At 40.2% G+C, this 13,655-nt stretch overlaps 1 long non-coding RNA gene across 1 annotated transcript; it reads right to left on the reverse strand.

Moving 5' to 3' along the window:
• Nucleotides 1–521: 521 nt before the first annotated feature.
• Nucleotides 522–1,416, reverse strand: LOC113008582 (uncharacterized). The gene is made up of 2 exons (XR_003270047.2): nt 1,232–1,416; nt 522–1,150 (listed from the first exon to the last, which is right to left on the reverse strand). It is a non-coding gene; the product is annotated as an uncharacterized LOC113008582 (long non-coding RNA).
• Nucleotides 1,417–13,655: the final 12,239 nt, after the last annotated feature.

The raw sequence follows: 13,655 nt of genomic DNA on the forward strand, positions 1-13,655 counted from the left end.
TCTTTCATTCTCATTACTACTCACTGTCTGCAACAACAGTCAGAGCTGTCTAAAGACTGTAATTTGTTTCGTACCTGATTTGTTTCATAGTTATAATTAGCCTATTAGCCTGGCTACCTTTCCTGCAGCTGTAACAAGGGAAGCCCCTTTTTTCACCTTTGTGTTCTTGTTTTGGATATACTGGTGCCGCTCGGTGAACTTAGCTAAACTTAAGACGAGGTAGAAGCACAATATCACGTGAAACTGTAAGCAGGCAGGGATTTTGTGATGTGTGATTTCAGGTTATTACCTTTGTTTATTTTTCTACATCCAAACACTGTTTGTGCAAGCCAAAACATAACCCTCATTTTACTGTGGAGGCACAAATGAGGGATAACCAGGGAAGGTGAGTAAAGGATGTTGACAACGCCACCTGTGGAGAGAGTTACACCCCAGGAAAGATTTTTATAGCCAATGTAGATGTTACACTGGCTACCAAGACCCACAGGCTCGTTATTAACAGCAGAGGTGAGGCAGATCAGTTCTACGAATCAAAATTTATTGAGAAAAACTACTAAAAGCATAGAACTGTAAAATCAGAGAAGTTCTTAAGGTAGCAGGGCTGAGTCTGCAAGACTGTTAATTAAAACACATTAACAAATAATGATTAAAACGACAAGGCTCGCTGCCACGGTGCTACCCTAGTAAAACAACAACTCGATAAACTAACTAAACAAAATGGTGGAGACCAAACCTACAGAGAGGAGTGCCCAAGGGTGCCACCAATTACTCACCTGTGTAGTTCCACTACAAACCTCACTGTCACTCACACTGAAATCTAAACGGTGCAATCTACCTATGCCCGGTGCGTAAACACTCTCATGCACCAGGGAGGGGATTCCACCTCACGTGCCTAGCCCCTCAACAGGTGGCTGCACCTCTACTAAAGCAATGAAACGACAAAACATTAAACAAATTAGTAAAAGACATATACATAAAGCAAATACACCCTAAGTTACAGTTCTATATAAAAGTATGATTAAAATGTATAAAGCAATTCTGAGTAAAAGACCATAAAACCAGAAGTCAGTCGAGGCCAGTCTATAAACGTTTGTAAGACGATAACAGGCCAGAACGAGACAAAACAAGACAGCAGCAGTCTGGCACAATCCTGTAACAAAAAGAGGGAAACAGTCGTCAAGGTCCACCCTACTATATGCCACAGTATAACAAACACAAGCGTCCTACTCACCACTCTCTGAAGGGCAATACTAAAATGAGCAGCTTTCCTGAGCTCTGCAGTGCTTAAGCTGCCTAATACTCTCAGCCACCTTGGATGGGAAAAGACTGCCAAATGCCTCCATGTGGTAGTGAAGGCAGCTGTTTCTTATAGGGCCTCTAATTATCAGCTGGGAAGGTGTGGATGTTAGTGCTGCATTCGTGGACACCACGTAAAATCCTACCCCAAAATCTACTTCACTAAATTACAGAAAGCTGGCACAAAACAAAACACTGGCATCTAAAATTATGGTTTAACAATAGGAACTTTTGCATAGTTTTAGTGAGTGCTGGAGGTACTACCAGTCATTCCCAGAAGTCTGTTGTAGGGTCTTTTTCTGGATAAGAGGAACTTTGAGTGTATTGCAAGTATACTTGATTGTTCATGTGCATACAAATTTTAGTAACTGCAGCAACCCCATATGTCATATAAACATTGGTAACGCATCACTTTGGAATTTGTATTAGCAATGTGAATGCAAACAGGAAAAACCTTGGAATGTATGCAGTTCCCTGAAAACCTACCTCGGTGACTATTTACCTCTAAATGGTCTCCACATTTGTTAAATATATAATTTCCCATTGGTTGTAAAATTGAGGGTCTGTTCTCATTATTTTCAATATACTCCAAAACAAAAATAAAGTTTGTGTTCCTCAAAGTTTTCAGTCCCCCAACAAAGCTAATAATGGGCTGAAATATTCAAATCCACCAGTGCAATAACATTTTCACCAAATGTGTATTTTTAAGGTCTAATTTCAGCTGTGGTATATTCAGCCATGACCATGCTGCACTTCACTTCCTTTAGAAGTTTCTTACAACAGCGTAAGTGCTGGTGTGTCACATCAGAGCACAGAACACTTTGAACGAAAAGTAAGGCGTGTGATATAATATGTGCATGTCACTACTACCGTGTTTCTACTTGCCTTTGGTCGTGTAGCAAGGCCAGTGCTCCCCAAGTATCCTGCACACTTGTGGCATCCCGTGACTGTGCACTGAGCGCCACTGATTCAACCACACAGCTTCTTTCAATGTCGTGATTGCGCCTCACACAAAGACTGGAACTTAAACCGTGAGCTGAAGTGATGTTAACCACTAAGCTTGCGTCTCGGGGGAATGGAAACCTTGCTCTTAACCACAGCCTCTGGGTGAGACTCTGAATAGAAAAAAATGAGAGGTCTGTCAGCTATAAAGGGAGAAGCATTCTTCCTGTGTTATTTCAGAGGACCTGTGCGTGTCCGTCTTCACTCCTCTGCTCCTGTCTGTCTGGTGTATGTGACAGGTGTAAATGCACAGTGAGAGACACGTGGAAAGACTGTAAGAAACATCTGTTAGCTGGAGGGTTTCTGATGGGAGCACTGTGTATTTTTCCCCCTTCGTCTTCTCTCTCTTTCTCACTCTGTTTTCCTGCTATCTATCCAACATTCCAGCACAGCTTTGCCAAAGCTCAGTCGCTTGTTGCGATGGAAAGGGAGGCATAATGGGAGAGGATCAAAGAGCTAAACGAGGGGCTAAAGATACTGAAGCAGATTAGCAGCGCTTCCCACAATGCCGACAGCTGCTCATAACCACGCTGGGCCTAAAGATATTGTTTCAGATTAGCGGCAGCGCTACAATGCCCAGGCAGCTGCCGTCTGCTGCCCATATTACAATAGGAGAGGGAGGATCAACGCACACACTGAAAAACATGTGTTATCATCACAAAGGGATTGTCAGCTTCAAACGCCTTACATCCCTCTGCCATCCCTCAGGATCAAACAGGCTGTTTGCTGGCAGTTATCACAGAGCTCTCTCTTCTAGTCTAGTCACATCTATTCTCCACTCTTCACTCTTCTTCCCTCGCTCTCTTTTTTTTCCACTCCTATTTTATTTCGCCCCCTCTTTCTCTTTCTCAGCAGGGCCCTAATCTCAATCACCGTTATCCTCGAAGCCATCGCTTTTCATAATATGCTCCTGCCATCTCTGACAGACAAATAATCAAGACAATCCCTTTTGTCTGGAGTTTGCTTCAGTCTCCCCCGCCCCTCCCTCCCTTTCGAAATTATCAACAACACAGGATCTTATTGTGGGGCTCTTGATATATCTCAAAGCCATATATTGTTTGTCTGAATTCTCTGACAACCTCAGAGCCATACTCAGCATCATAAAGAGCGAAATGTCTGAAACAGATAGGGGATCGCTTTGTTCTTTATTGTAATGGATGATGAACTCTCTAACTCAATCCACAGCATCCTAAACAGACTGCCGCTGAATGCATTCGCTGATATGAATGTGTCACATTATGAGGCAACAATTACAAGAATTGGATGAGAATTGTTCTTGAGGGGGGAAAAATGACAGCAATTCGTTCACGCAGGAAATGTTTTCCGTCACTGCTCATCTGATTGTTTTTTTTTTGTTTGTTTGTTTGGTTGGGGATTTTTTGCCTCTCCTCCGCAGGGAACCATTTCCTAACTCACACACAGACATATAGATATTTAGACAGACACATACAAATGAAGAGGTGAGGGATGAGACAGACTGAATCTGACAATTTTCACATAATAAAAAACAATTCTTTGGCTCAGTCACTGCACTTGAAGCTGCACGGACAGAAAACATTTTTGTTACGTGATTGTAATTATGGTATCTAAATATTTTTAACAATGTTTTACGGCACGTCGTGCCTCTGTGCAGCTTGCAACCTTTAAACTTTAGTAAAAGCGGCGTGATGTGTTAAATGCACAAATGCTTTTACTCACAAAAAGTCACATGCGGCATATTTCAAATGATTTTTGTTGCTTTCTTTATTTTCCCAATGAAAACATTTTCGCACATCAATTTGGGATCTTTATGATGAAAAGCATGAATGAGCTGGAGTAAGTGATTTTTCATGTTTATATTTCTCTGCATCACGGTATTCGATCATGTCTGCGAAGAACATCACGATAAAGTGAAACACCTAAAACCATCAGCAGTTTAAAAGTGGTCTTTTTTCACTTTTAATAACCACATAAAGCGTTAGAAAACCAGCTGTGAGGAGCTTAAAGTGCAATAAGTGACATTCAAGCTCTCATTCAAATTCTGTATCCAAACAAGAACTTGTTATGATCAGGATTTGTAGTTAGTTTTATTTTGCTTTGTAAATTAAATCCATATTAAGTTATTGATACAAACTGACTGTTAATAACAATAAGAAGAGATGCATTTTTTTTTCGTTCTTCTTCTTCATCAGACAAATCTCCTTTATGTTTGGATGAGAAGTTGAGATACAGTATGATTCACCTACCAGTGTTTTTTGTATTTTTTTTATTTTATCTGTAGCTTCACCAGAAAGCCAGTATTTTAATCATATATCTGTCATTTAGTGTAATTCATGTCTTTGCCAAACCACATAATGGGTGTTATTCGTGGTATGCGTGATGCTGGAATTGGAGGTTATGCCTCATCTGCGGAGTTACTCATCCCTTTGGAAGGCGAGATGAATGCCTCTGCGAGTAAAAAGAGCGAGGGTCCGCTGGGTGCCGTCAGCGCCGGGACTTCCCCGTTTCTCCAGTAGATGCCAGCAGTGAACCATTTAAAAACACGGCCACGTCTCGCTCTCTCTCCCTCTCTCGCTCCCCCTCTAAATTGTGAGGGCGCTCTGCATCTAGCTGCTTTGGAGTTGGAGATGGTACAGATGGCTGGCCTAAACGCAACACTTATCCAGACATTTCACTGTTCGCAGAATGATATCAAAGTCAACTCAAAATGGAGGCTGTGCCATCAACTTGAAACAAATTCTAACACTTCCAACAGAATTGTATTGTGAGTAAAGTCGCGGTGGATTTGGTCAGCGTTCAGCACAGATGTCCCCCCTGTGTGTGTTTGCGTTAAATAAAAACTAGTGCTCACATCCTCTTAAAAATTCAGCTGTGGGATTTTCGGGGATAACTGCTCACAATTATAATGTTTTAATCCAGATTGAATTCAGACACATTTATTTATTTCAGAGCGTGAGAGTTTAAATCGTGCTTTAAAACATAAAAAATCGACAGAGTGGTGCAGGGAACACAAATGCCCTAAATTATGGGAAATATGAGGAGCTGAAATAGCAACGTGTGCGCTTTTGTGTTTGAAGTGCTGAAGAAAACGTTAATTAAGGTTTATTTACATTTTTACACGTACATTTAGTACAATTCCAGTGCGAAAAATAAAAATAAAATGTAAAAAATGATTTTCCCTTATTTCTGCCCTTTGTCCTCATCCTGACATGGATTGCAGTCACACAAGCTCAGATCAAAGTCATCAAATTCCCCCACGTGGGCACGCAGACCTGCTGTCATTTTAATGTTACAGTGCAAACGTCACATCACATTGACGCGCGCGAATTAAAGAACACAAATTTATCTCTCAATAGGCTCCCTTGTACCCTCAAAGTGTGTGCTTGTGTGCGCGAGGAGAGAAGACGCATGCTTGTAATGTGACATTACATTTACCAAGAATACCTTTTATTTTTATTTACTTATTTTCCTCTCTTACAGCCCGAGTGCCCTCTCCTCACTGTCTTTCTCTCCTTTGCTTTTTACTCCCATCCATTAGTTTCCATTAGTTTCTCGGTGCGCGCAACAGTTTTTGGGATTAAATAGCTGTGAAAACACTCGCAGTACCTGCCACTCTCTCAGATCCAGTTTTTCACAAAACATGTTTACAACTGGTTTCGCAAGTAATGCTCACTCTGAATGTGTGTTTTTGTGCGTGAGGTCATCCGCGAGTGTGTGCGAGTCCACTGTTTGGGCTCCAACAATAGGTTATCTGTGCCTATTTCGGAAGGCGGGGCCCCAGAGACCTGGCTCCACTGTGTGATTGGCTGTGAGAAGTTTACTTTGGAGGGTGCTGTATGGTGGATTTTTTTTCTTTTGCTTGGTGTTTTTTTTTTTTATACTTCCAATTAAATGTGGAATGCAGGACTCTTGAAGGCCATTTGAAGTGTGCTGTGTTTGCATGTGTATGAGCGTGCGTGTGCATGCATGTGTGTGTATGTTTGTTTGTCTCCCTAGCCTTCTCTTTCATTTCCACACACAGAGGTCCGTCTGTGGAGACGAGACAACCTCCCAAGCAGGTAAGATGGGACCCGAAACACGCTCAGTTATTTTTCCATGTCAGTTTGATTCCATCTGCGTTTGCCGTAGTGACCTTAGGTGGAAACAAGGAGGCTGTGAACACAACCGCAAATTATTTCTTTCTGTGGCAAAATCTTCTCATCCAGAGAGGAATAACACTTTCAGCAAATGTGTGTGAGTCCCCTGTGAGTCATGCAAGACTTCTGGCTCCCTGTTTACTGTTTGTCAGAGGTGTCTTTTGTCTGGATGTGATTAGTAGCCGCCTTTTTTCCTCTTTCATGCACAGGAGTATATGCGGCCTGCTTTCAAAGGGCCCGCTCGGACCAAAGACGACTATTGTAACTGTAATGTCAGCGAATGCTTCAGTTTTTTTCAAGAGAACTTGAACACAGCGCAAACACAGAAAAACACAAATATTAGCACCCGGACTCAAATGTGAAGAGGAGGTGGAAATAAAAGAGAATTTAAACTTAATGAACATGCATTACTGGCATAGAAGTGCTTTCATCAGACTCCTTTTCAAACGTGTTTTCACATCCCCTCAGATGCAACATCACAGCACCAGTGAATCTGACAGAGAGGAGAGAAAGTCTTTATTTAGACTCAAATGGGTCTCATCTGAAATAATGAATATGTCCTTGAGAAAAACAAAGAGCCCCACAAAACAGGCTACTCTTCTACAGAGGCAACGGAGATGGCAGATAATTGTTTTCAAGTCTGGCACTGCTCTGTAAATGAGTTTGTTCTGTTCTGCAGGCGGCTAACTGTGGCTTTCCTTCCTTTCATTTCTCCCTTTTTCGCAGACACACACACAGCAAGCACGCTTTTTGATTTTTCTTCTCTTTGTCTTTGTTTTCTTGTTATCTGGCCTCCATGTTTACCCTCTCCTTGGCTCTCTTGATGCCCTCTTTCTTTCTCTTCGGTCTTTCTTTTCTCCCCTCTTTTCTCTCAGTTCGGCATTCTTAGGAGCGGCAGACTTTTTTACATCTTTGCCTTACTCGTTGTTCCCTTTCTTTGTCTTGTTTGCTCACTAAGCGCTAACAACAGAGGAATTCTCTATTTTGCTGTGCGTTCTTCACAACAAATAGTTTACCTTGACTTCAGCTGCCTCGTCCTGCCGCTTTCACATCTAACTGTTGTTATTCCTCCACAACAATTGATCATTCCCTCAAAACACAAGATCAGTTGAGCTCTGAGCCACTGTGGACATTTGAGTTGTGCACAGAAGTGTCTGTGTCTGTGTAGACAAGTGATAAACATGGAAATAATGACCGCTATACCTATTACAACGTACACTGTGCAGTAAATTAACTTTTCACTTTTTTTTCACTCTGGCATATTTCTATGTGAAACTATTGCGCACTGTATTTCTCAACAGCATGGATTCATTTCAAGGTGGCTTCTATCCTCCTAATGTTTAAACCATCCAAATCAACTTAGTTCTACAAAGGTGTAGGCCTTTTTCAACTTCAGGATTCAACTACAACCATAAATTGTTCCATCACCAAAAGCACACTGACTAAAGGTGCAACAAAAAAGTGTTACTTTGGTTCCAAGTTTCAGTATTTGGATTTGAGAAGAAAGCAACCAATCAGAACAGGTTTAGAAACTGGTAGTTCATCATCCTGCATAATACATGTAGAACAGGAAAAAATATCAAGAAAACCTGAAGTAAATTACTCATCTCATCTAATATAAGAAACATACTTGGACTAAGTAACCAATCAGCTGACATGTTTTTATTTATCAGGACAAAAATATAATATTTATTTAAACATTTATGCAACATAAAGAAGGTTGAGTCTATAAATGAAATTGCAGTACACTCTATCAAAAATAAAAGCTCATCCCAATAATTGGATTACCACCATAATATTTAAAGTTTTATTAAAGTTTTTTATGTGATATATATTATTATATGTCACTTTATATATCAACAGTGCTATGATTGTTACACCAAAAAGGGGACTTACTTTTTAAATAAGTAGTGCATTTGTTCACTCCTTACTTCCCATAGAGAGTACTCATTATATTACTGTTGTGTTAATTGTGTAATTGTCAGCATAACATCAAACTTTCCCATGCCCACACATCATCTCAAATCTCTGATCAGTGTTTCTATACCAAGCACACATTTTGCTCTTTACCATTACATTCTTGGCCCTTTGTGCAATAAATTAGAAGTAATGTGCAAATCACTCCTCCTCCTCACAAGCTGTAGATCACTCTGCCATTTTTGTCCTATCTCCCATATGAACCGAGGTCTACAAAGAGCAAATGAATGTTGCTAGTCCAAGTAATTGCATATTTCGTTGTGAGTTACTGTTATTTGAGAACTAAATTTGGTACAGAAATGAGTTAGATTTCAATAACACACCCAACACTGGTCAACATTGTCAACAACTGTAGACAACTGAGCAGTGAAGCGCAGAAGAAACCTATTCTACATCAACAGAATTGTCAAAACCTTCTGGCCGGGTCAAACAATCCTGCTGTTGCAGAGACAGCAGAGCATGTGTAGAGCAAGTGTTGTCACTCTAGCATTAATGAAAACTGTGGGGTTTGAGAAAAAAACAGCCCTTCGCCCATTAATGAATCACAGGAAAGTAATATATAAAACGTAAACATTTGCAGCTGAAGGGAATAAAACTTTTTTCCATACCAAAGTTAGCAAGTTGCCTAGCTAGCTAACTAGCTATCATAGCTACCATTCTTGCTAAATTCTGAGAAAACAATGAAAGAAAAAACAAACTCAATTCAATTCATAAGTTGTGAACTTTGGCTAAAGGTATGGCTGTATTTACCCGTGTCTCATTCATATAGAGAGTAGTTTAACCTGAATGGGATATTTAGACAGGCTTCCCGGGATTATTTTACAATCAAAGGAAAATGCAAACTTACGCTTAAAGGTATAATAAAAGAAGTACTATCCTTCCTCCCTTTTCTTTTTCCTTTCCTTCATTCCCTTCTCATTCTCATGGGGTTTTTATTCCCAGGGTCCCACTCTGGAGTGCCTGCTGTCCCTTGAGAACCATATGAAGCCCTCTCTGGCAGGGTAATAATGGCTTTCCAACATCACCTATTTAGACTGCAAGTTTCCATTAAATCTCACCATGTCATTACAGTTCATATTCTTAATTATGCAGCAAATGTCCCCAAGGGAATATCATGGAGGCCACTACTCCACAATCTGTCCATATGGCACTTAATTAAAAGTTTTCTTAAGAATAAATTGTATTCAATTCAATTAAAACTGTAATGTCATACCAAAATAATGGGCATAGCCTCCTACAACGTGCAGCTTTTCTGTCTCTCTTTTTTTTTTTTTTTTGCAATGTTTGCAATGGGAAAAGTGCATATCTCCCTTCCAAAATGGAAAAAAAAAACCCTAGTAGAAAATATGCAAAAAGCAAATATCACCAAAGCCTCCTACATGCCACCGAGCCCCAGGCAACAACCGCGCTTGAACACTCGAGCTATTTCTAGATTCCACTCTTGGAATTCACACCATGACAAATGAACCATTGGAGTTTGGAATTCCTATTTATCTGCCGCGCACAGAGGCACTTGATTTGGGTGTGAAGAATAAAGGAATTATATGGACAAAAAAACAGACGACTTAAAGGATAAATGATAAAAAATAAATAAATAGATTGTGCGTGTGCTTTTCCTCTGAAGCCAGAGTTGTTTGTTCATCTGATTGAGGGCGTTTAGGTGGGCGTGTCCTTATCATCTGGATGCTCTGATCTCAGTGAAGCAAAGACAATTTCAAATATGCAGCATCTGATATTAAACATCCAGCGTACCTCCACCAAGCTCTGCAGGATTATTTCCAAGAAAAGACAGTTTTGCTTTGAACAATAAATGATATATATAGCCTATATGTGTGTGTATATATATATATATATAAAATCTTTTTTTCCCACATTTCCTTTTTTGACAACCAGCCTGATGTCACAACAAGTTCAGAGCGACAATGAGCACCAACGCACACCTCAAGTAATCACACTTTTGATTCAAAAGGCACCTTCCGTAACCTTCCACTCACATCTCAGAGGGTTATCACACAGACGATGAGCATTGATTAGTAGACCGGGAAAAGGGAAATGAAGTCCATTTGGTAAAGTAGGCTGCTGTTCCCCGCACCCCATCTGTTGGGTGTGAGATGCTGACTTCATCTGTTGACGACGCAGCAGTGGCTAGGGAACCAGGGATGAGTTGATTTCCCTCTTTCACTGGTTGAGCAGTGAAGGGCCCTAAAGCGTAAACAAAGTGTTTTTCTTGTTCTAAACACAGTCTTGGCTCGGGTCTGGCTTGGACTTGGCTGCTATGTAGGTGTGTACGTGTGTGTGTGTGTGTGTGTGTGTGTGTGTGTGTGTGTATGTGTGTGTGCGTGTCTGTCCCTCTGCTGCTCACTCAGCCTCTATCTACAGACCTGATCGGCCCAAACACAGCACCCCACTCCGAACAGGTAACAAATACACATAAAATGTCCGTACGTGCGTACCAACGGACAACCACACCCACATTCCCGCAATACACACGTGCACACACACCACACACGCGCGCACACGGAGACCAGGCTACTTTGTGAGTAATCATATTGCTGAATGTCAACACATTGAAAGCTTTCCTCTGAATGAAAACACGCATATAAAGATTTTAAGGTTGAGGGTCACATCATTTTTGCTCCAATCATTGCATCTATTTTTCATCTGCTGCCTACACACAAATACTCTGACTCACAGGGAAGAACAGTGGGTTTCAAATCAATCATACAATCACATCAATCCACGCCTTAGCTACATAAAAAAAACAAATAAACCCATGTCTTTCTATCATCGCTACTATTCACTCAGATGTGAGAGGGAAGAGAGATTATTAGAGCCCGTGCTGAGGTGGCAGATGATAGCCCATCAGAGTTATGTGGCCTCGACCTGCCCTCGCTCCACTGGAAATGGGGGTGAAACGTGGACAAAGCATTTATTTTTAAATGGCTTCAAATATTTCTTCTGCTAGAGGTATGATTGATTTAACTTAGTAGCTGGTGCACCAGGAGGACAGAGAGTTTGTATAAGAGAAACAGTGGCAGCGACGGAGAGCGAGAGAGAGAAAGAAAGAAAGCGAAAATGAATGCGTCCTCTTCCCTGCACAGGAGTATATGATAACTCACAATGTGGGCCTGAGTGAAAACATTTGCTGTCAACAGCCAGTTTCACTGTACTAAGCCAGTCTAACAGATGTGCGCTCACCCAAAGACTTGTGCAGCTGCTGCTGCTGTATGTGTGTGTATGTGTGTGTGTGTGTGTGTAAGCCCACTTGTCAATGTGTGTATACGCTTGTGTTTGTGCACCGTTCTGGAGGGTTTATGCGCCTTCATACCTTAAAAAAAAAAAGCACCATAAATAAACTTAAAAAAACAAATGTGTTCTTCTTAGATTTGATGTTGATTGAATTACCAGATGAACACATTCTTGGCTATTGTCCTGGTCCCCGGGGCCGACTCAGGCTCAGTTTTGGACCACACTGAGATGGCCTCCGGAATCTCTCTGCCCTGGGAGAGGCATTCAAGAGACCAGGGGGCATCCTGCAGCCCGGTTTAGCCTCTCATTCTGGTTCAGGGCACCTGGGTCGCTGCCCTAACCTCCCCCTTGAGGTCTGGACAGAACTGGGCTTCAGTGCCTGCTTTGTTTCCCCAGAATCTTAAAAGGTAAACATGCTTTTAACAGTGCTTGTAGCTTAATTCCATGGATTATCTTTTTAGGGATTTTTGATGATGATTGACTTGATAGATGTCATTGTAAGTTCATTATTCAAATGTGACATGCAAATTTGTGCATGCTAAGGAATATGCAATAATAGGTACATATGCAAAATGTAGCTGCTGTTTTAAAATGTTCATCTAATTACCCAAGTAAGGAGCTATTTGAATTACTTTAAATCGTTTTTTATAGCAGAAACTGACATCAACAGACTTTTCAAACATTTTCTACATATGCTAGTCAACTAAAAATAGTTTCGTTTGATGAAACAAGATATCCAAACATGTCACTTTGGAATCTGACAGAAATAGTGAAAAATACTCACAACCAATCATTTAATTAACAGGTGCATTTCTTTTGCACTTTATTTTCAAACAAAGAACCTGCAACATAACAAGAAACAGAGACATCCATCTGTTGCTCTTAGATCATTCACTCGGCTGCAATTGATCGTCATATTATTTCAATACCATGGAAGGTAAACAAAGAAACTGCAGCAGTCCTTAAGCTAAATGCATTTTACAGCTCTGGTAGCTCCAAGAACGAGTGTGTTTTGTCTCTTTCCCAGTTTGGTGGGCAGAATTCAGCTAAATAACCTGCTAGTGAGTGGATCCTTATTACCTTAATGAGATCAGAGAATCTTCATTTTAAATAATAAATTGTGCAATTGAATCGATAAAAGGAGACCTACTCTTTTGATTTGATTTCCTGCAGACTGGGGCTATAGCTCACTGGCTCCAAAACAGTGAATCCTCATACAGCCCCATAATAAAACTTTGCAGCAGAATAAAAAAAAAAAATACATTTCTGTAGTCTGATGCAAAAACATTCTTAATCTCTTTAGCTAATTGCTATTTAGTTAATTTCAGCTAATTATTATTATTATTCTTTTAATAATAAGGGTTAGTTTCCACGTTTAGGCACGTTGCTGCTGTAAATGAAATGTTAGTATTTGTACTGTTTGCTAGGTGTTAAATAAGCTAATTTGAAGTCTGAGAAACTGAGAAAGCCTGCTTTGTGTTACAGTCTGCGTTATAAGAGTTTGCTCCTTTTGTGGTAAGTAGAATTCTAGTATTTCAGTTCAACCTAGCAATAAGTAGCGTGTATTTGCATCTGTTTATAATGTAGATGTAGCAAGATGTAGCTTGCTAACATAGCTTGCTAACATAGCTTGCTAGCATAAGTTATTAACTAAATTTCATCTATCAACGGTCTTTTCTTTTTTTAGAAACAAGGTGATGTCAACAAATCCAATGTTCTTGTAAAACACAAAACTTCTAAATCAATAGGTGACATCCCAGTGGCTACATCTGTGTTTTATATACAGTCCAAGGTTTTTACCAATTTTACTGTCGTCTTTGTGCTAATATGTAATTCCTTCAATTGTAATAGAGATTTTTGTTAATATGTGGTCATGTATAAGGTTTAGCACTATATTGTCAACTTGTAATTCCACATTAACTTATCACATGATATTTCAGAGTGAGCCAAATGTAATTTAACGAGTAGTGTGAGATGTTACTTTATTCATCCATCCATCCATTTTCTTGTGCTTAT

Source organism: Astatotilapia calliptera, chromosome 17, assembly GCF_964374335.1.
Source record: "Astatotilapia calliptera chromosome 17, fAstCal68.1, whole genome shotgun sequence".
Classification (NCBI taxonomy): Eukaryota; Metazoa; Chordata; class Actinopteri; order Cichliformes; family Cichlidae; genus Astatotilapia; species Astatotilapia calliptera.